General features: G+C 33.0%; 1 long non-coding RNA gene across 1 annotated transcript; it reads right to left on the bottom strand.

Moving 5' to 3' along the window:
• Window positions 1–17028: 17028 nt before the first annotated feature.
• LOC143083711 (uncharacterized) lies at window positions 17029–19625 on the bottom strand. Its single transcript, XR_012980848.1, has 2 exons — window positions 19353–19625; window positions 17029–17552 (listed from the first exon to the last, which is right to left on the bottom strand). It is a non-coding gene; the product is annotated as an uncharacterized LOC143083711 (long non-coding RNA).
• Between the last annotated feature and the right edge of the window lie 2017 nt (window positions 19626–21642).

Below are 21642 nucleotides of genomic sequence, written 5' to 3'. Positions count from 1 at the left end.
TTATTTTCGCTTTGACATATTGTCAGGTTGTCTTTGAAATCTTCTTTAGTTTTTCCTCCTTAGTTTTGTAGTACAGGGGACATTTACTACTATAATAGCGCCACCATATTGAAACAGTATAAGTAATGTCTATCCAAATCAACAATCTGACGTGTATTAGAAACGTCTTTCTTAAATCTGCGCTAATAATTGAATATTATAGAACCGGATAATGGTTTATCATGTAAAATATAATATCAGTGGGTTACAAATACCTACAACTCTTTTTAGTCTCTTAAAATTCCTTAACATTTGATTGACCACTAAATATGATTCTGGGTAACCTTAATGCACTTATGCAATTTTAATTCTGAACCGCTTCATGCTTGCTTCGCTACATGTTTTGTCAATTAAAATTTGACAAAATCTTTTAAGTAGATATTAACGTTTTTTTATATCCAAATTGAATCTTCTTCAGTGGTTGGGTGTGAGAAGAATCTATGGGTATTAGATATCCGGACGTGTCAGACCAAAGAACGAAATAAAGTATGTGTTGCTTTGCTTCTTCGTCTTGTAATCCGCGTGAGGAAGTTTAACATTGCTTACCTGGATCCTACTTAGCTAGAACATGAAGTATGGTTACGTCTGACCAGGAACATGCTGAGAATACAATATCAGCTATTCAATGTATGTAGAACAAGGAAGAGTATATTTATTGTATACAATCACATAAGAAAACCTATGAGTGAGAATGAAACAATTCTCTTTTTAGTCACAATATATTAAACATTAACAATTATAGTTCAAAGTACGGCCTTCAACACACAGCCTTTGATCATACCGAGCAACCAGCTACAAAGAGCCCTACCATGACTAGTGCAAAACAATTTAAACAGTACAACCACTGAATAAAAAAGGCTTCTGATTAAGGACTGATGCATACAATTCAGTGGGTTTAAACATTCTAACAGGCGCTATACTATACGCTATTTAGACAAGAGTGTATCACCACATCATAAAAGATTCACTATTAATTAACTATTAAAATGGTTTAACTGAATCGAAAAGTCATTTAAACAGAACAAATGAAACTGGAAGTATGTCAAAAAGAGAATAACTGACCATATAGTATAAAACAGCACAAGTTCCACAATGGGTCTCCAACACTGCGTCTTCTGTTGGCTCCTTATAAAAAAGTGTTTTATCTCAGCAAAAATGGACGTCACACTAAACTCCGAAACATATAAATTAAACAAAATAAAAAAATAAATAAAACAAGAGTAAAAAAGACCAGACTCCTGATAATGAAAAGTTGCATCATTAATCCGTTACTTTACATCTAGACATTGTATAATAAACAATCACATAGAAATGCACACAGCAAAGAGGAAGTCCAAGTCCGATTACAGAAAAGGTAACAAAAAAGAATCTAAGCAAATTTAAAGGACAATAAAACATATCGAAAATGATAAAAATAGATTTTTTATTAATTCTTAAATGATGATTTAATATTAATTCGAAGTAAAAATAAATGAGTTGACCTACAATTTTACTCTTTGATTTTGCAGGGACAACAGTGAATATTCCGTCTTTGTCTCTATGATAGGAACAACATTTAATTGATTCGATAATGAAAGAGAAATGAAATACAATAAAACTGAGTTTTTCGGTTAGAAAAATCGGCATTTGTAATTATAGTTTTCTTTCATGTTTTGCTTGTTTTTTGGTGTTTTTTTTTTCGTTTATCATCAACTAAGACATATGATTAAACAATTACATTTTAGAATACATAATATCATCTTATGTCCTGTAACTTTATGTCCAAAAATTTGTGTTTTAAGAAACCATATTATTTATGCGATACAAATCATATCAGTTATTCATATTTTATTTCATATTTGGAATTAAATAGTTTTTCAAATAGTTTTTACTCTTGTAGTGGTGTAACCATTTAACTTTTTTGTACAAGGTGATAATCATAATTCTTTAGAACATTAAGTGAATAACGTGGTATCTAAATTGTTCACACCTATATATATAACATTTATTTGCATGTCATAACGTAAAATTGTATGTCTGGGAGACATTCTATACTCAAAAGAGAATTAATTCCGTTTTCTTTTAAAAAAACAAATAGTTGATATAATAGTCACAGATCCATGAAATTCTTTTCTTTTCATTGAATCAAGTAGAACCTAGTTAATTTTTGTAAGTTTATATTTTTAATGTATTTAATCAATTAAATTAAGTGGAAATTTTCGTTATTCTGAAAATTCGCCCATATCTATTTTTTACCATTAAGATGTTTGTTGTTTGAATTTACCGCGATTAGCACTTGTTAATTATACAATTTTATCATAGAGATAAACGTCATAACAAGTCACATGATACATTTACCTGGTGTTTACCTTTCTGATGGAAGTCCACATTTTACGATCATTTTACTCCTTTGAAGTAATAACTTGGTATGTATGATATGCTATATTACGTACATTTAACATGTTAATTAACGACAGTAAATATTATTGAGGTTGATATGTCTTATTTGCTTTTGTTAAAATAGTGTGTTCAAGGTTATAATACAACATGTACAAGGGAGATAATGAACTTCTTAATATAATCGTCAACACATCGTGAACATCTTGCATAGTTGGTAATATATTTTGATTACAGTTTTCCTTTTCATAACTCATCTCATGCATTTATATTAAATAACAAATATCATTTTTATGATATTATATGTCCAGTCGTTCTGAAAAGATGCACCATTTAATTTGAACACGTCAGAGTATATTTTTCCAACAAACAAAAGGAGCAAAATAAAAAGACGTTCCTCCGTGTCTAAATATGATTATTATTCTGTTTATTTGGTGAGCAGCGCAGTCTTCACTTAAATTCCTCTCATCTGAAACAACTCAACTGATTAAAGTCACATTTTTATAATTGAATTATATATTGTGTCTTTTTCAGAATCAATGTTTCGTGTTAGTACTTTTTGCCATGATTTACCAACAAACTTGACCATCGTTTCTTACAATTTGTAGAACATAAGGGTAAAATAAAAATAAAAATGGTTTATATCTGAAATCCTATTGTTATTAGAAATTAATTTCTGATAAAGTTAATTAGTTAGCAAGCTATTCATATTTCATAAATACAAAATATTTTATCAAGTTTTGAAAAAATTTAGAATTTTGATCGTTGTGTTATTTTTGGCCGATTTTTACTACTGCTTTTAAATGGGAAAACATAATTTAGAAATTGATAATTAAATCTTTCCAAAAAATCGGTTGATAAACAAAATATTCTTGAAATATATTTAGTTAAACATGTAAAATATCTTCTCCTTCAATAAATTACAAAAGACAAATTCAATAAATGCTTAAATTGATTATGGGAAACGTAAATAATAAGATATTATTAAATGCTAAATTGTTATAATTAAAATCCTGTTTTTCAGTATCATTGTTGGCCATGGCATCATCGACAACCACGTGTGGTGTTTGCGATCAAATCAATATTACCAAACCATCCATAATCTGGTGTTTTGAATGTGAAGAAGGGCTTTGTTCAGAATGCAAAGACCACCACAGTCGGTCAAAAGGAACACGAAAACATTGCACCGTGCCAATACAAGACTACCAGAAAATACCAAGTGAAGTTGTCAAAATCACTCAAACTTGTGGAAAACATAATGAAAAGTACACAATTTATTGCAAAAAGCATGAATGTCTCTGTTGTGGTAGTTGTATTGTAGAAAATCATATTGAATGTCGAGATTTCGACAAATTGGTCGATGTCATTCGAAACACTAAACTTTCGAATGCCTTTTACGAAATACAACAGACTTTAGAAGAACTTTCCGATAATATCAAAATTATTCGAAATGACAGAGAACATAACCTGAAAAGGCTCTCCGAAAAGAAAATGCAAATTGAGCAGGAAGTTAAGCAAATCAGGATTACAATCAACAACCATTTAGACAAAATACAGGACGACATTATAAAAAAGTTAAATGAAACCGAAGTAAATGAAAGCAGGATAATTAACGAACTCCTGATTTCATTTAAGGAAACTGACAGAGAGATAACTGAAATCCGAACAAAAATTGAAAATATCAAGCAACATGCTACAGATCTTCAAACATTTATTGCTATGAAGGAGCTCAAAGAACAAATTTCTAGTAAAGAACAATTCCTGAATTCGATGATTAACAGCGAAAATTTTAAAGATAGCGAACTTTCGTACAATCCCAATGCCAATATGCAAGATTTAGCTAATCCTATCAAGAATTTTGGAGAACTAAAGATTGAGAAAAAAACATGCAATGTAGTCCGCACGAGGAAGAAAGACAAACAAGCCCAAATAATGCTGCCGCACATATTATCCAGATCAGTTGACAATATCAATTTGAAACTGCTTAAAACTATAAATACAACAGAAGAGTACGCAAGGGGCTGTTGCATGTTACCAGATGGTAAAATGGCGTTTTCGCATAATTCTAGGAGAGTTGTTAGAGTATTCAATTTGAACAGCAAGAAAGACTTTCAAGTAAATACAAGAACAGATGCATTTGACGTGGCGTACATCAGTCACGACAACACACTTGCTGTTACATCAGGAGAGTCTGATACGAAATGTATCACAATCATAGATATACAAAAAAAATCAATCAAGAAAACAATACCTGTCGATTGTCATTATTACGGCATAGGAGTGACATCAGAAGGCAAACTAATTTTTTCTGCAGCAGGAAAAGGAATTCAACTGATCAATCTGCACAACAGCTCAATAACTGATATAGTCCGCGATAATCAAATACCAGCGTATTGTTACGTGGCGATATTTGATGACAAAATGCACCAATCAAATACTAAAACAAGCACCATCACATGTTATGATCTACAAGGTACAGTACAATGGACATTCAAGAATGAAAAAGTCCTCCGCGGTCCATGTGGTATATCTGTCGACAATGGTGGTAATGTGTACGTAGTAGGACATTTATCTGTTAATGTTGTAGTCATATCACCTGATGGACAACGACACAAGGAAATACTTACAGCCATGGATGGTCTTGACAATCCATTTTCTATTGATTATGATAGAAGTTCAAATCAGTTACTGGTTGCAAATTTCTGCGATAAAGCAATGTTGTTTTCTTTAATTTAGATGACAAAATACTTACAGACAGTGATTGCCTTTCCAATTCTTATTCACCTGTTAACAATTATGATTACAAATCAATAAGTAGTCGCCAATTTAATGGATAAAGCAATGACTTTCAACATGACGTGAATGCACGTTATTCTTATTTAGCTGATTTTGTTATAGTTTTGTTAAAAGAAGCTTTTTTTTTGTAAATGTCATTTCATTTCTAATTTTAGACATAATGATAAATGATAAGATGTTGTCTTGGGGAACCCATGTGGATCTCTCTAGACAATGCTGGTAAATTTAACGTAGTAAGAGTATTGGCGGAGAATGTAGTAGTTACATCTAATAATGAACAACATTACAAATGTAGCCACAGAACGGTCTTTGCAATCATATGTCTTTTGATTATAACAGAAGATCAAATAAGTTACTACATGTTGTTGCAAATTTTGACAAAAAAGCAATGAACTGTAACTTTGATTTGAATATTGATCATTTAACATTAAATTAAACGATTATAATGCTGCTAAACGGATGCATCCATCCGCTTGGAGTTGTATTAGTCATGTAAGTAGCATGCTATCTTTATTGTTTGATGTGTTACACTTTTATACATTTTTAAATGATCACTATGAATTGGATGATCGCATATCAAGATATATAGTTATGTTTATCTATACTGTTTCGATTCAAAACTAAAATTATAACAAATTATAAAAATATAGATTAATTGTTATATCTTTCTCATTCATTTGTTTATGCAGCAAATCAAAGTGTTTCCTTCTACATCCCCTTTTTTACGATTTTTAAAAAAGAGTTTTACAGTATTTAGATACTAATTTACATGTCTGGTGTATTATTTTTTAAAGTGCATATAATTTGTTCTCTGTAAAATGTCCTTTTTACATAAATATGTATATCAAACGGAACTCAGTATCACTTTGCTCACTAATAAAGGCAACAGTAGTATACCGATGTTCAAAACTCATAAATCGATAGAACAAAACAAATCCGGGTCACAAACCAAAATCGAGGGAAACGCATTAAATATAAGAGGAGAATGACGACACAACATTAAAATGTAAATCACACAGACACGAACTAAGCATTAGACAAAATTAAGCCATCTAGGGTATCAACAGGTTACATTTGATTCAAATGCTTTTAAAGAGTAGCGAAAAATACCAGAGGTACATTCAAACTCATATGTCGAAAATGAACAGATAATACCGTGGCTAACAAACAAATAGATCAATAGACAAACAATAGTACACAAAACCCAACATACAAAAATAAAACTCAACAACAAAACCCCAACAACAACTGGGTGTGATGTCAGGTCTCCTAAAGGATAAACTAATCCTGCTCCATAGGTGGCACCCTTCGTGTTGCTCATGTTATTTTAAACCCGGTGATGAGTTTAATTCGGTTAGTCACATACGGCAAATGAGGATTTACCGGATTGAAGTTACGACATCAGGAACATATCTGTTTGACGAATAGATTGCAGTTATCCAACTCATCAAAACTTTCCGAGGGAATAATTTCAGCACTTGGGAATCGTAGTTTGATAGATATATTGTGAACTGCATCCCACTATCAGGGAAAATGTAACAAAGTTACTTTGATCATCAATATATGCGTCAGCAAATTCTTAATCTGTCCAGTGATTAATATATATTTATATAGACTTATACTTACATCGAGGATATGTCAGTCGAACAATGGAACAATGATTTATCTACTTACCTCGTGATCTTACAAATGACCAATACATTGTGTTATGAAACAATAGAACGCAACACATGTTGCTGATGTCAGCCGAATGTTTAGATATATAACCTGTGTTTTTTTCTTACCATAGAGCGACTTGGAGCGACTTCTCCGATGCCACTATACGCACGGTGTCTCTCACATACATTGTAAAGTAATGTAATAAAGTTTGTCAAATTATCTAGTGTTAGTGTTACAAAATCATGATAGGAAATACAAGTCCTAATAAATCGTATCAACTGGAGTGTATATACTCCGTATTCTTGCGCTGTTGGAATGTTGATACATAGAAATTGAAAGTACATAATTGGAAATCTGAAATCATATTTCCCGTCGTAAAGTTTTGTTTTCATCTGAACCTCATTGTCAATGTCTAGATGTTAGTCAAGATATGAGTCAAACTTAACTGTGTCTGTCGTATCCTTATCTCAGGTTCGATGGGATAAATGAGTTAAACATAGTCACCAAGTTTTTAATTATTTAGTGAGAGAACATCATCTATACATCACTTACACAGTGGAAAGTAAAGTAAAAGGATAGTGCTTACTTCGTGTCTTTCTTCCTTAGAAATTCATAAATGAAGTCAACCTCATACGAATAAAGGAATAAGTCGACAAGAAGAGTGGCACTTCTTTTTATGAAACAAAGCTGGACTTATTCTTTAGATCTGTCTTTTAGTTTGGAATGGGAAATACTTGCGTAAAATGTAGAAAAGTCAAATATATTAATACAATCGCAAGATGAAAAAGGCTTAGATGTATGAACTCTGAAAGAACTTTTGAATTTTTATTATCAACATCTTATTCACGCCACCTACGAATACGTAGTTTCATAATAACGTTGAAGCACAGCTTTGATGGTTGATAGAATTGATGTTAACAATTTAGAATGGTTTAAATGGTTTCGAGGAACACTTGGAAGAACCAGCCATTTACCGATGTTTGTAAGGAAACTTATGTATTACGGGTATTCAATACAGTGATGGAAGATCTTGTTCTTCGTCGTTGGTCGAAATTTAAAAGGAACATAGAACAGTCTTATAACTATCGTGAATTGTCAATACCTAATTGCGTTATTAAGCATAATATATAATGTGTGATTATACATGAAAAAATCGATGATGTTTTGGCCTTTATCCACGGGGACAGCAACATATTTGTCATGGTCGTAAGACAAGATTTGGATCTTTAAAGATTTATGTAACAGGAGTATAAATAGACCCATTAGTTTCTTGATTCTGATTTGTATTAACAATCTGGCAGCCTTAATACATTCGGAAAGAGTATATCTGTCTTCTTTTTCACGATCAGCCCATTTTATGCAATAATCCTTGACTGAATCTATCAGTATTTTGAATTAGTGCTTCCAATTGAAGGATTAAGTATAAAAAAGAAAATGTGGTAAGACTAACATGACACAGACATTAACAACTATAGGTCACCGTACGGCCTTCATCAATTCGAAAACCCATACCGCATAGTCAGCTAAAAAAGGCCCCGATAAGACAATGTAAAACAATTCAAACGAGAAAACTAACGGCCTTATTTATATAAAAAAAATGAAAGAAAAAAAATATGTAACACATAAACAAACGACAACCACTGAATTCCAGGCTCCTGACTTGGGACAGGCATATACATAAATAATGTGGCGGGGTTAAACATGTTAGCGGGATCCCAACCCTCCCCTAACCTGGGACAGTGGTATAACAGTACAACATAAGAACGAACTATAAATTCAGTTGAAAAGGCTTAACTCATCAGATGGACAAAAATATAAGTGGACGTGGCCGGGTACTTACACATCCCGACACAAAAAGACACAATGAACAGATCTGAGAGTACTCACAGTTATTTGACAGCTAGTTCAAAGCCACTAACAACTAATAAAAAAATCATGCATCTTAGACTAAACTATCAATCCGTACACATCCAACATCCAAGGGATTTAGTGTAAAGACGTCATAAACAGCCAGAGAAAAAAATGACCTTGTGCAATGTAAAGGTTTATTTTGAATTTCGGACTTTTCGATAACGCATTTTGCAAAAATGTGTCATTGACAATGTGTAGGTTCACCGGTAATAAAATGAAGTCTTTTCGAAATGGTTGGTGAGTGACTGCGTAGTGTTACTGTTAGAACTAATTAAATTAATGATATCTACGAATAAAAGGATATGTGAGGTTTGCTTCAATGTGATAAGAACTACTAAACTAAACGACATCTTGACTTCAACATAAGATTGGTCAAACATTGATATATCCCGAGGCTACACAATCAGGGAATATCATCCATAGCTATGTCTTTTCTATAACGAGCTTACCTAAGCTCAACACGAAGTATAGGTCTACTATCTGTCTTTGAAAGCATTGTGTCTTGGCTACCTCGGTCAAATTGTATGTGACTTGATAGTATTGGGTCACTAGTACACTAGGTACATATTAACATTCAATACACTAAAGTAGCACTTACAGACATTTCTGTATCATCCTGCACGCGTTTGCTTTTAACCAATCATATTTCTAGAAATGTATAGGAGGTAAAATAAAAGAAAATATCGAGTCAAAACATGTGTTGTTGCTTTAGTTTAGACAGATTTGAAGAGATATAGTTTTACTTTTTCTTCACACGGAGGTAAAACCTTATACTATCACCAACTTATTTGTACTTAATAGGGGTGTCAACGTGGTGAGGATTGACTAATTGAATATTCGTTTGATTTACCGAGCGATACAAACATCTGCAAAGTAGAAACATAAAATTATACCCATTGTGGGTTGTTGTCTTATGGACGTTAAACCTTCACCACCATTACCTAGCACCAGATAATAGTCCGAAGAGTTCTATCGTTTTATAATACCATAAGTAATAGCTCATTTACTTCATGTACTAATTATGTAAACTGGCGTTATTTATAACCAATTGAATAATTAACATCTAAATAAAATTATTAATCAAACAACAGTATTGTGTATCGTAAAGAAACATATGTACTAATTAACAAAGGGGTGATACTTAGAACTTACTCATATCTTTATCCATTCTCTGAGAGTCGACACATGGTGCAACGATTGTGTTCTTATTTAGAAATATTATCTTGTTAACTGTTTCTGTCATGAATCGATTTCTCAACTTTGTTACGTAACTAACAGTCCTGCTGATAAAAATATTTACTCTAACGGTACATAGGTAGTGGAATGACTAACGCAATTAGCCAAAAGTGTTATCCTTGGAAATGCGCTCTTGTTCACAGCCTTCATCTGATGGAAGTATTTTTAATGACAATTAAACGCAAACATTGGAAACGTATTTTGATTTTGCTTAATTTCGATTAGTATGTCATTTCCCGGATGCGTTCTTGATTTTAATTTTTAGATGCCAACAGCATTCATGAACGATAAGTCGAGTATCATTTTGGCATTCGATACTCTTTACCACCGAGCGATACTCGAGTACTCGATTACTCGTTGACATCCCTAGTATGTAATATTAAGCTTTCTGTGCACATCACATAGAGTTCAAGACTACTTCTTGTATAAGGAAGAAAGAAATATTGAGTACAAATTGATTGTTTTAAAATCTTTGATATACACTTACAAGTTGAAGTGCAATTCAAGTACAAATTTTCCAAGTCACATTTTAAATGTGCCTTTCCCAAGTCAAGGGCCTAGTACAGCGGTCGTCGCTGTGTTGTTCGTAGATTGTGTTGTTTAAATTGTGCCGTTAGTTTTCTCGGATGAATTGCTTCCATATTTTTCATGTCGAGGCCTTATAAAGTCGTCTTTACGGCATGTGTTTTTTGTATTTTTGAGGGCCTCATGAATGCCTTTAACAACAAACATCGACTTCAATTGACTCTGATGGATAAATGCCTCAATGACAATGATACCACATCTCCTTATTTTTATAGCTATACGAAATTCGACTGAAGCTGCTTGAGAAATCTCTACCCTCCTTTTGATATCAAGAAATTATTCTGATCGTTATAGCTTGATTTCCTCTTCCCGTCAAAAGCATCTTTTGTTGTTTGATAGTTTCCTGTTTTAGTTACTATACTATATATAAAAATATTAATTTTCGCGAACCATTTAGGTCACGGAAATTCCAAAATATGGCATCAGTAAGGAGAGTTGTATAAACAATGTAAAAACACAGAACCCCATCCAAACTTGCTTTAGCTAATAGTATTCATCTTTTTCTATTTTATATGTACTAACAACATTCCATTTTTCTATAATTTCGATTAAAAAATTCCAAAATCTGAGTTCAAATAGGTCGAATGCCCCAAATAAACGTTGTCTGATTGGTTGAAGTACTGTGGCGTCGATGATAAGCATAGAAAGCCTCGATGTAAAGCACACGCTTCACAGGAATAAGGAGAGTTTTACAAATAATGTGAATACACAGATCCTCCATCCTATTTATGTTTTGCTGAAAATGTTGCAGTGTTCATCATTTCTGTTTTGATTCTGCTAACAACATTCCATTTTTTCTATAATTCCGATTTAAAGATGTGGAAACCGTAATAAAAATAGATGGCCTAAATGATTTAAAAGCAACGCAAAAAAATCCGTTAATACGACCCTGAGTTCAACCGGGGTTAATAAACGATTCACAAAGATCTCCTTGCGCTCAAATGTAATTCTTAGTGAAGTATACGGGTAAATTCGTTTACGGAAATTTATACACACTTTTATCATTAATATATTACCAGGCTTTTGCATATTCACGTTTTTTTTTTTGTTAAACTTTAGTCAAATTCAATTCTATATATTTTTTTTTTACGTAAAGCAATAGGAGTAAGAATATTATTTCGCGCCAATTTAACCAGCATCACCACCATCATCAAAATTGTTTACCGTTATCTTTGTGCAATTTCAGTTATATAGTTTATTAATTAGAGAAATTTTGGTATTACTTATTAATGTTAAGGTTCTACTGATGTGCTTCTCTAGACCTTTTTGGCTGTCAGTTTTATCCCATTTATCTCGACACTATCCCCGATGACAGAAATGTCAACCCGACCTATTCGTGTCTAAAGTGAAAATCGATCTATTTGATGAACTAATTTCTTTTTAAACATTACATGCATTATTTCGGTATTATTTGATAACCAATCACGTTGCATGTTTGCATGATAATGGGTTATGTATTAGTGGATTGTAAGGGCGATGCAACATGCGAGGTCTGCGCGATCACGTGACATTATTATTTGTAAACAAACATGCTCCCCGTGTAACACGTGTCTGAATTATCCTTTCAAAGTGTTATGAATCTTTCAATCACTATTTTATGATATATTTTTCTGTTTTAAGGTTTGCATATCAGTGGTCAACGTGAATTAGACATAGCTCTGAGTAGTGTGGTTTTTTTTTAGAATTAGAAGGTAAGTCTACATAACTTCATAAGTCATTATTTTACTGAAGTCTAAAAAGATGACTCAACTTTCCCTCTAATTCTCCCTCTATTTTTGAAACCTGCATACCAAATTAAAGGGCATTTGCTCCCCTTGAACATTATTTGGCCCCTTCCCTGTCATTTCCCTTTAAATTTGCTCCAAAGTCATACGTCCATTTATAGTAACGGCTGTCCCTGATTTGTGTTTTTACCATCTTAACTGCAATTTTCATATTGATAAAATTGAGAATGGAAATGGGGAATGTGTCAAAGAGACAACAACCCGCCCAAATAAAAAAACAACAGCAGAGGGTCACCAACAGGTCTTCAATGTAGCGAGAAATTCCCGCACCCGGAGGCGTCTTTCAGCTGGCCCCTAAACAAATATATACTAGTCCAGTGATAATGAACGCCATACTAATTTCCAAATTGTACACAAGAAACTAAAATTAAAATAATACAAGACTAACAAAGGCCAGAGGCTCCTGACTTGGGACAGGCGCAAAAATGCGGCGGGGTTAAACATGTTTGTGAGAACTCAACCCTCCCCCTATACCTCTAACCAATGTAGTAAAGTAAACGCATAACAATACGCACATTAAAATTCAGTTCAAGAGAAATCCGAGTCTGATGTCAGAAGATGTAACCAAAGAAAATAAACAAAATGACAATAATACATAAATAACAACAGACTACTAGCAGTTAACTGACATGCCAGCTCCAGACTTCAACTAAACTGACTGAAAGATTATGATTTCATCATATGAACATCAGGCACAATCCTTACCGTTAGGGGTTTAGTATCATACCATCATAACATATATGAGAAGAACATAACCCGTGTCATGCCAACAACTGTTTTTAGAATAAATGTGTTTAGTTCCGATGCAAAGACCTTATCAATGACTCAATATTAACGCCAAAATATGCAATCTTTAATGACTTGACAACAGTATCGTAATTATATCCTTTCTTAATAAGTCTATTCAAAGGCTTTGTAAGTTTCTGAGGTGAATACTGACACCTTTGTGCTTTATAAAGAATATTACCATAAAAAATTGGATGTGAAATACCTGAACGTATTAAAAGTGCTTTCTTCATTTTTCGCATAAAAGTTAAAAAGGACAGAAATATACATGAATATAACATTAAAAAAAAAAGAATACATAAATACTGACAAAGTCACATGTATGACGTCGACGGTTTTTGTATAGTAAGAACTTCTTACTATACAAATCCTTGGTGCCGCTTCGCTCCCAAAACGCATTCTCATCTTACACGGTCGCCTCTTGGGTCCGTTCGTACCATATTTTAAATTCACTTAAATACCGGTTGAATTAAATGATGTAAAGAAGATTTATTTTTGAAAATGTTTTGCCAATGACGCAATGATTTACTGTAAACAAATGATAGCGATGTAAACAACTTCATGTCATCGTACAGCTTTCAAAAACAGGTAAACGTGTGACCCGTATCAGAGACAAATATGTGTATATATGTCTCTGCCCGTATAGTATGCTTTAAAAGCATCGGGGCGGGTTTATTTTCAAGCTATAATCCGTTTGGCGTTTTATAACAGTTTGTTTCTGTCATAAATCTATTTAAAACTTGAAATATCTTTATTTTCAAGTATTTTTGGGAGTTTATTCCCGAGTATGCGATATATTTTTCCACTGCAAAATTTTGATAATTATAGTTAAATATTTTTTATTTTCCCCAAAACAAATTTGAACATGCCAATTTTCTAACAGACTTAATACTTGACAGGCACACATAACATTTTAATTTAAAGATTTGTTTACCTGCACGAAAATCATTTGAATTTTTTCTCGTATCACAATTCCATGATTTCCGGAACACTAGACTAAGTCCTATAATCTAAGACCTCGGGGTCAATGTTTTCTATTTTTATGATACTTTTCTTCTATTACTTATTTTGCTGAATTGTTATTTTGTTGATTTGCAATTTTCTGTCGTATCTATCAATATGTCAACCGAGTTCATATTAAAAAAAAAAAAGAAATATCAGCATTAAAACTAAAATAATTGAATCAGAGCACTGAGTGTTATTAAAATAGACTAATGGATCCAGCAACTTATTTAACTAAAATGATAATTTGTTTTCCTGCAGAAATAAAACGACACTTCAATAATTTGCTGTTTTCCGCCTTTTCATGAAGATGAAAATTAATCAATCGGGGCGGATCCAGCCATTTTAAAAGGGGGTTCCCAACCCAGGACAAAAGAGCTAGGGTGTTCCAACTATATTTCCCCATTCTATCGTCCAAAAAAGGGGAGTTCCAATCCCCGGAACCATCCCCCTGGATCCACCACCGTCAAAAGTAACCGGGACTGGCCTAGTATTCCAACCTTATATATCGGTCTATGATACAATTCCTCAATACTGCATGCTTTGCGGAGAACCGCAAAATTTTTGGTTTCACGATGTCGGGATTTTGCTAGGACATACACCCGCAGCGTGCCGAACAGTCTCAAACACTACTAAAGACTTTATATATAAAAAAATCTATACTACTACTAGGTTCAGGAAAAGTTTGGATTGTAATTTAAAAACTACGCCCAGTACACAGGAACGCTACATTAGCCGGTAATGTTGGCAAACTTTAACTTCTATCTTAATTTTTGACATGCTCTTTTAAAAGGTAAGCTAATAAGGAAAGTTCTTGATTAAAAAAAATATAGTCGAGTGATGTCATTGCGGCAAAAAAATGTGAATGACAATTTTGTTTTTGAACGCTGATTTGATCTTACCGTGGCAAAGAAATGCATAACTAATCATCGATCTATGCGTGATGATAAAAGGAGATGTTTTTTTTTTATTTATAATATTGAATTTTAAATTTGAACTTTGGTGGATAGTTGTTTCATTGGCAATCATACCACATCTGCTTATTTTCATATCGTGTGGTTAACATAGAAATATGACTAATCTGACAGATGATCCCTTGATTATACAGGGTGTTCAAACAGCTGGATATATACATGGCACCTATATACATACGAAGCCTCGTAGGGTAAAAAGGGGGAATTTTGCCTATACATGCACCAAGCATAATTGTCCATTCATTTTCTTATGGCAGTCCATATATCTAGATCCTCTTACTTTGCATAACTTTCATAATTGATACTTATCTGCATGTTCTCATCCGTATTATGCTTGAAATATTTGCCAGTGATCATTCAGTATGTAAATTAAATTTTCATTATGTGCAATCATATAAAAAAAAACGTAATTTCTGGGACTTTTATTTGTTTGACTATGTGGTATATCAGTTTATATTAATTGTTGAAGTCCGTACGGGGACATAATTGTTATCTTCTATGTAAATTGGTCTCTGGTGAAGAGTTGCCTCATAAACAATGATACCCCATCTTCCTATTTTTATACCCTATGCAACGAAGTGGCGCAGGGTATAACGTTTTTGACCCGTCCGTCCGTCCATCAGCCAGTCTATCAGTCTTGTTTCTTGTCATCACAACTCTCAAACCGCCTAACAAAATTTCATGAAACCTTTTTAGATAATAAGGACATACTATGCAGATGTGCATATCGACAGGAATTTACGAGTCAAATTTTTTCTAAGAGTTATGCCCCTTTGAACTTATTTGCTTCAATATACTACTGCATGTTTGTCCTTGCAACTCCTCTCAAACCGCACAATAGAATTTTATGAAACCTTTTTAGATAAGGACATACTATTTAGATGTACACATTTTTTTTTTCTAGGAGTAAGGCCCCTTTGAACTTATCTGCTTCAATATACTACTGCAACAGTTTGTCATTGCAACTCCTTTCAAACCGCACAACAGAATTTCATGAAACCTTTTTAGATAATAAGGACATACTATGTAGATGTGCATATCGACAGAAAATTATCCTGATTCAATTTTTTTTCTTAGTTGTTTTATTTCTCCAGTGGCAATGTGGGGACTGACTGCCAAAGCAGGACCGGCTTCAGTTATTCACAATATAATCAGCCAATGAGCCTGCACCCTATGTCGGACTTTGTAACAATCATCCCATCAACCAAATATTTTGAAACATATTTAGAATTCAAGAAACAGACAAGTCCATGAAAATGAGTTTAAGTTCAGATAAACCATGCAAGACAGACATATTTGTTTTTCATTCATTCTTTTTTTTACATAAATCACCCATTAGTTTTCTCATTTGAAATGTTTTAAATTGTTCATTTGTCATTTCAAAGCCTTTAAAACCAACTATGCAGAATAGGTTTTACTCATTGTTGAAGTCCATATGGTGACCTACATGTATAGTTATTTCTGTGTTATTTGTTCTCTTGTGTCTCATTTACAATCACATCACATCCTCTTATTTGATATTTTAATTTGTTATAATACATTTAATAATCATTTCATACACAAAATATACATGAAGATGACATATTTATTTCACAATATAGCATATTAAAAGAGGACTTACTGTTGACCAATGAACCATACAAGTGATTATGTGGTCAATGACATTGCCAGACAGAATTGTAAATTATTGCACGCAAATAGTTTATCTTCTATACATGTACCTTTTAGTATTTATTATTTTTGAGTATATGTCCGACATGTTGACGATGGACAATGGTATACCATAATATGTCCTGAAAACGAGCGTAAAAAAAGCCTCAACTAAATCAAATTTTTGAAACGTGATTGATTTTATTCCTCTAATATCTATATATATGAGATCAAATTTATAAAACATTTATTAATATAATTAATTTCAATATACTAGTATACATGTAAGAATTGTTGCCATTTATACATCATGTACATACATGTACAATCATTAGCTGATCAGCTCTATATTTTCATTATTTTTATTCTCCTTCACTGTTTTTTTTATAAGACTCATATATATGATCTGTATTCATCATTGGGACAGGTAGCAATATATATAGGTGAAGTAGGTCCTTTTGATTGGATTTTTTTAAAGGATTTTGACAGCACTAAAGCATATACATGTAGTTCCAATTTATAGTTGATCTTAGCTCCTGAAGTGGATTGTGGCAACACATATTGCATATATACATGTAGAATGTTGTTCTTAAGTTTCAGCACTTTACGCATAGTTTCCGGTTGCAAGACTAGAATATGATACTGGCTTCTCATGAAATTCTGTCAGTACTTTGCCAATAGTTTCCAAGTAAAGTTGAACATTCCAAGATCACTCCTTCCATTTGAAATGTACATGTACAAATGTACTTGCAGCCTGAAATTAAATATCAGAGTAATTCTGTCAGAAAATCAACAATTATTGACATTCAAAAGCATATACATGTAGATGTAGACTAGTTCATAATGGGTAATGTGTCCATGGGACACAGATGAGCTGCCGCTTGCATATAAAGAATGAAAAGAGTGACACCACCCAAATTTGTACTTGATCTGAGTGTTGTTGTAGTAAGCATTGATTGATTGCATATAAGTTTCAGAACATTTGGATGAAGCAAACTTGTGTTAATGAAAGGAACAAAAATTCAGCATTTTTTTAATTTGTAAAGGGGCATAACTCCAGAACAGTAAAAGCGACCCCACCAAAAATTCAAACTTCATATCTGTTTGTTTGTAGTATCATATATATGCATTAATTGTGTACTAGTTTCATAACATTGGTAGAGGCAAACTGAAGTTGGAGAACAGAAACCTAATTTGGGAGGTACATGCAAGTTTGATAAGACTGACAATGCAAGGGTAACCTTAAAAGAAAAAGAATGGTATAAATTAATATGTGTTTATTTGATAATAGGTTCGTTTTCATGTGTTTTTGTTTTCCCTTGAGAACACATAACAGGGGCGGATGCAGGAATTTTCGAAAGGGGGGGTGCTAACCCAGGGCAAAGGGGGGGTGCAGGGGGGGTGCAAAACATATGTCCCGATACAAATGCATTGATCGGCAAAAATAAAGGGGGGTGCGCACCCCCGGAACCCCCCCCCTGGATCCGCCACTGCATAAAATATTTTTTTATAATTTAATTTGGTTGAATATATATCGAATTTCTGAACAGAAAATAATGAAAATGAGACACAAAAAAATATAACCAAAAAAATAAACCTTTTATAATACTGCTTCTATTGGTACCAGGATGCTTAAAATCAATCCAAAATATTAAAAAAAAAATAATTTAGTTTTATATACAATATAAATGAACAGCTAAAAATCTCAAGTGACAAATACTTATGGCCACACTCTGTACATGTTTAACCCTGATACTTCTATTACTAGACCTTAAGACATTTTTGTATACCTAACAGAATTAGGGGGGGGGGGTTATGGTAAACAAATTGTGATTGATCAAGACGAATCCTTCAATATGGTGTAGGGTTTATCATTTACAAATTAGGCCAATTATATCATATTCTCAAGAAAATGAACAAGTCAATCAAACCCCTTGAGGACCTTAATTGAGGGGTGGACAGGGATAAGGAGACGGGGGAATGAGGGATCAGAGAAAAGGGGGTATCTTGGAAATATATTTTGTCTTGGAGCAAGGAGATGGAAGTATTGAAGTAAAAAGGGGGGGTTAAGGGTAAAAAAGGAAGGGAAATATAGTTAGGGCTAAGCCTAAGGAGTAGAAGCTGTTCCGAGGGAAGTTATGGGGTACCCCACATACATATGACCCTGACTTGGCTAAGAGATTAGATATTACAAATGATGATTAAAAAAAAGACTAATTCATTGACACTAACGGTAGCGTAAAAATGACAGTTGTGGTGCTTCATAGTAGATGTCATCCCTTCCTCTTCGGCCGGATATTTTTTAAAACTGTCCAGACATGTTTACAACTTGTCTGTAAAGGGTAAAATAAACACATAAATAAGATACCAGCTATAACGATCTATAACATTAAACATGGAACAGAAATTGAGCCCGTGCAAGGTTCGAGCCGCAGTGATTTTCAACAGTAGCGAGTATTTTGAGACAACCCCCAAGTTTGTATTTTTCGTTATACTGATAACATTTGGCTGCCTAATATATCAAAATCTATGTTTTCTTATGTAATAACTCTACCTTCATCGTTGTATATTCGCCACAATGTCTGTTATGCATGCACATGGTCGTATTCATCAATATAGTATGCTGCTCGGCAATGGCGACCTTGAAATTCCTCTGGTCCGATAATGGCGCCAAATTAGAGGGAAGCAACTCGCGCCAGACAAAATTACCGTATTTCACCAAAATAATCAAAATTTCGCTTTTTGATAACAAACAGTAATACGATAACCACATTTATATTCAGTAATCGTTTATTGATATAATTACAAACATTATTTTATTAAAGCCATCAATAAAGAATTCACGATTAAGTAATTAATGGAGTGCATTGAAATCAGATCTTATGGGGTAGAGGGGTTAAACAAAACCTCGTAACTTTTTTAAAAGCCTGGTGACCCCCATTTTATTTTACCTTAAAATGTTCGAAAAGTTCATAGCTTTGACATATCTGTTTTTAAAAAAAATCTACCGGGGAAATTTTACGAAAAATCGATTAAACCAATATTTTTTGCCTTAAACTGAAATTAGAAAATGCAAAATTTAGACATTAATCTGAAAATAAAAGGATTTTTAAGTCAAAAAAAACCAATTCCAAGGTTTACATTTCAAATTCTAATGTTTTTTCACATAAAAATCATACTAACTTGGTTTTAAAAGTCTTTGAATTTGATGTAACCGTTATTGTTGAAAGGGTGGGCATGTTTGGAAATAGGGTCAAAATCGCACACTTCGCTTCAATTTGAGGGGAAAACGAGCCTGGTGACCCCCTTTTTTCTTTGCATTTTTGGATTCAGCATAAAAAGATCTACAAAATATGTGAAAATAAAAAAATTCTACCGGGGGTCCTTATTGGGGTGAGCCACCTTAATTAAACGGTTTTAAATGAAATACAATGTAAATATACATTAGAAAATGTTTGCGTGGTTACTGAATTACTTTTTGAAAAACACGTTCTACATGTACGTAAAATATTGTTCGTTATTTTTTTTTAAATGCATTTCATTCCGGACCCCCTTTTTACAAGACCTTTACTTATGAATTACTAGTACACATGTACTTATTTGAACTTACGAATGAGAGTGCAATGCAACACGTAAGTGCGTTTGTTGACACTCATTCTCTTAACATGGCCGACATGATAGCCGTCGAAATATTGGACAATAACGAACAGCAGAAAGTATCAGAAGACTTGGATTTCATAGACCTATATGAAAACGAGCCATCTTTATGGGACGTAACTTCCCAAGTGTATCATGATAAAATTGAGAGGAAAAGGGCCCTACAGAGAATTGATGGTAAAATAAACATAGGAGGTAAATGCTTTATATGTAATGAATATACAATATTTTTCAAAAAAATATTACCAAGTAACCGTATGAGCGATTTTTATAAAAAAAAAAAAGATACCAAAAGATGTAAAAATGTCTGAAGTTTTATTGTTTATTTAGTCATAATTTTCTTGAGTTTCGTTTTCATCATCTGGACTGGGTTGCTCAAATCTATGGTTAAAATTAGCCATAGGTTAGCTTATCCAACGGCTTATTATGTTATCCAGTGGCTTACTATCCGTTGGCTATTTTTCAATTGCTCCAAGGCAAAATGGGAGTATGGTTAGTAAGCCACTGGATAAGGTAATTTAACCAGTGGATAACAGCTACTCTCTTTTACTTTGTCTTCATGTAGACGTTGCTGTTTTTCCCCCAAGTTATTTACACTAATCAGAAGTAATCTGTAAATATTACATAACCCTAAGGTCAACTAAAGATTGCAACTGCGAGTGTTCCTAAACACAGGTTCAAAAGGAGATAGTATTTAATGCAAAAATATACTGAATATTAGTTAAATATTACGGCTATTTAATTTACTACAGAAAATCTCAACCTTTATTTCATGTATACCTTTAGTCACTGGCAACGTAAACTTACAAAGAAAAAAGGGTGCTCTCTAACACGACCGCGTTGATGTCTAAAAAAAGATTGTTTGTAAACCCGGAAGAAAACTATCACCACAGATTATTTTAAAATTCAACATCAAATTTTTATCATCATCAGTCATTTCTTATATTGTGAATAGATATTTATTTTTAATTTCTTTTCTGTCCAAATTGATTAAAAAAAATATGCAGTAAAGAATCTGAAGTGCGTCATTCACAATCATTTATCTGACAGCCTGTGGCGATCGAGTTTGTGCATACATATTGGTTATACTTATAGTTAGATGTTTGTTTTTTTTTTCAGTTGATAAGGTCAATAAAAGAATCAACAATTTGAGAACCTATTATAAGAGGGAAATGAATAAGGTGGAA

Source organism: Mytilus galloprovincialis, chromosome 7, assembly GCF_965363235.1.
Source record: "Mytilus galloprovincialis chromosome 7, xbMytGall1.hap1.1, whole genome shotgun sequence".
In the NCBI taxonomy this organism is placed as follows: domain Eukaryota; kingdom Metazoa; phylum Mollusca; class Bivalvia; order Mytilida; family Mytilidae; genus Mytilus; species Mytilus galloprovincialis.
This window is presented reverse-complemented; position numbering and strand designations above follow the sequence as displayed.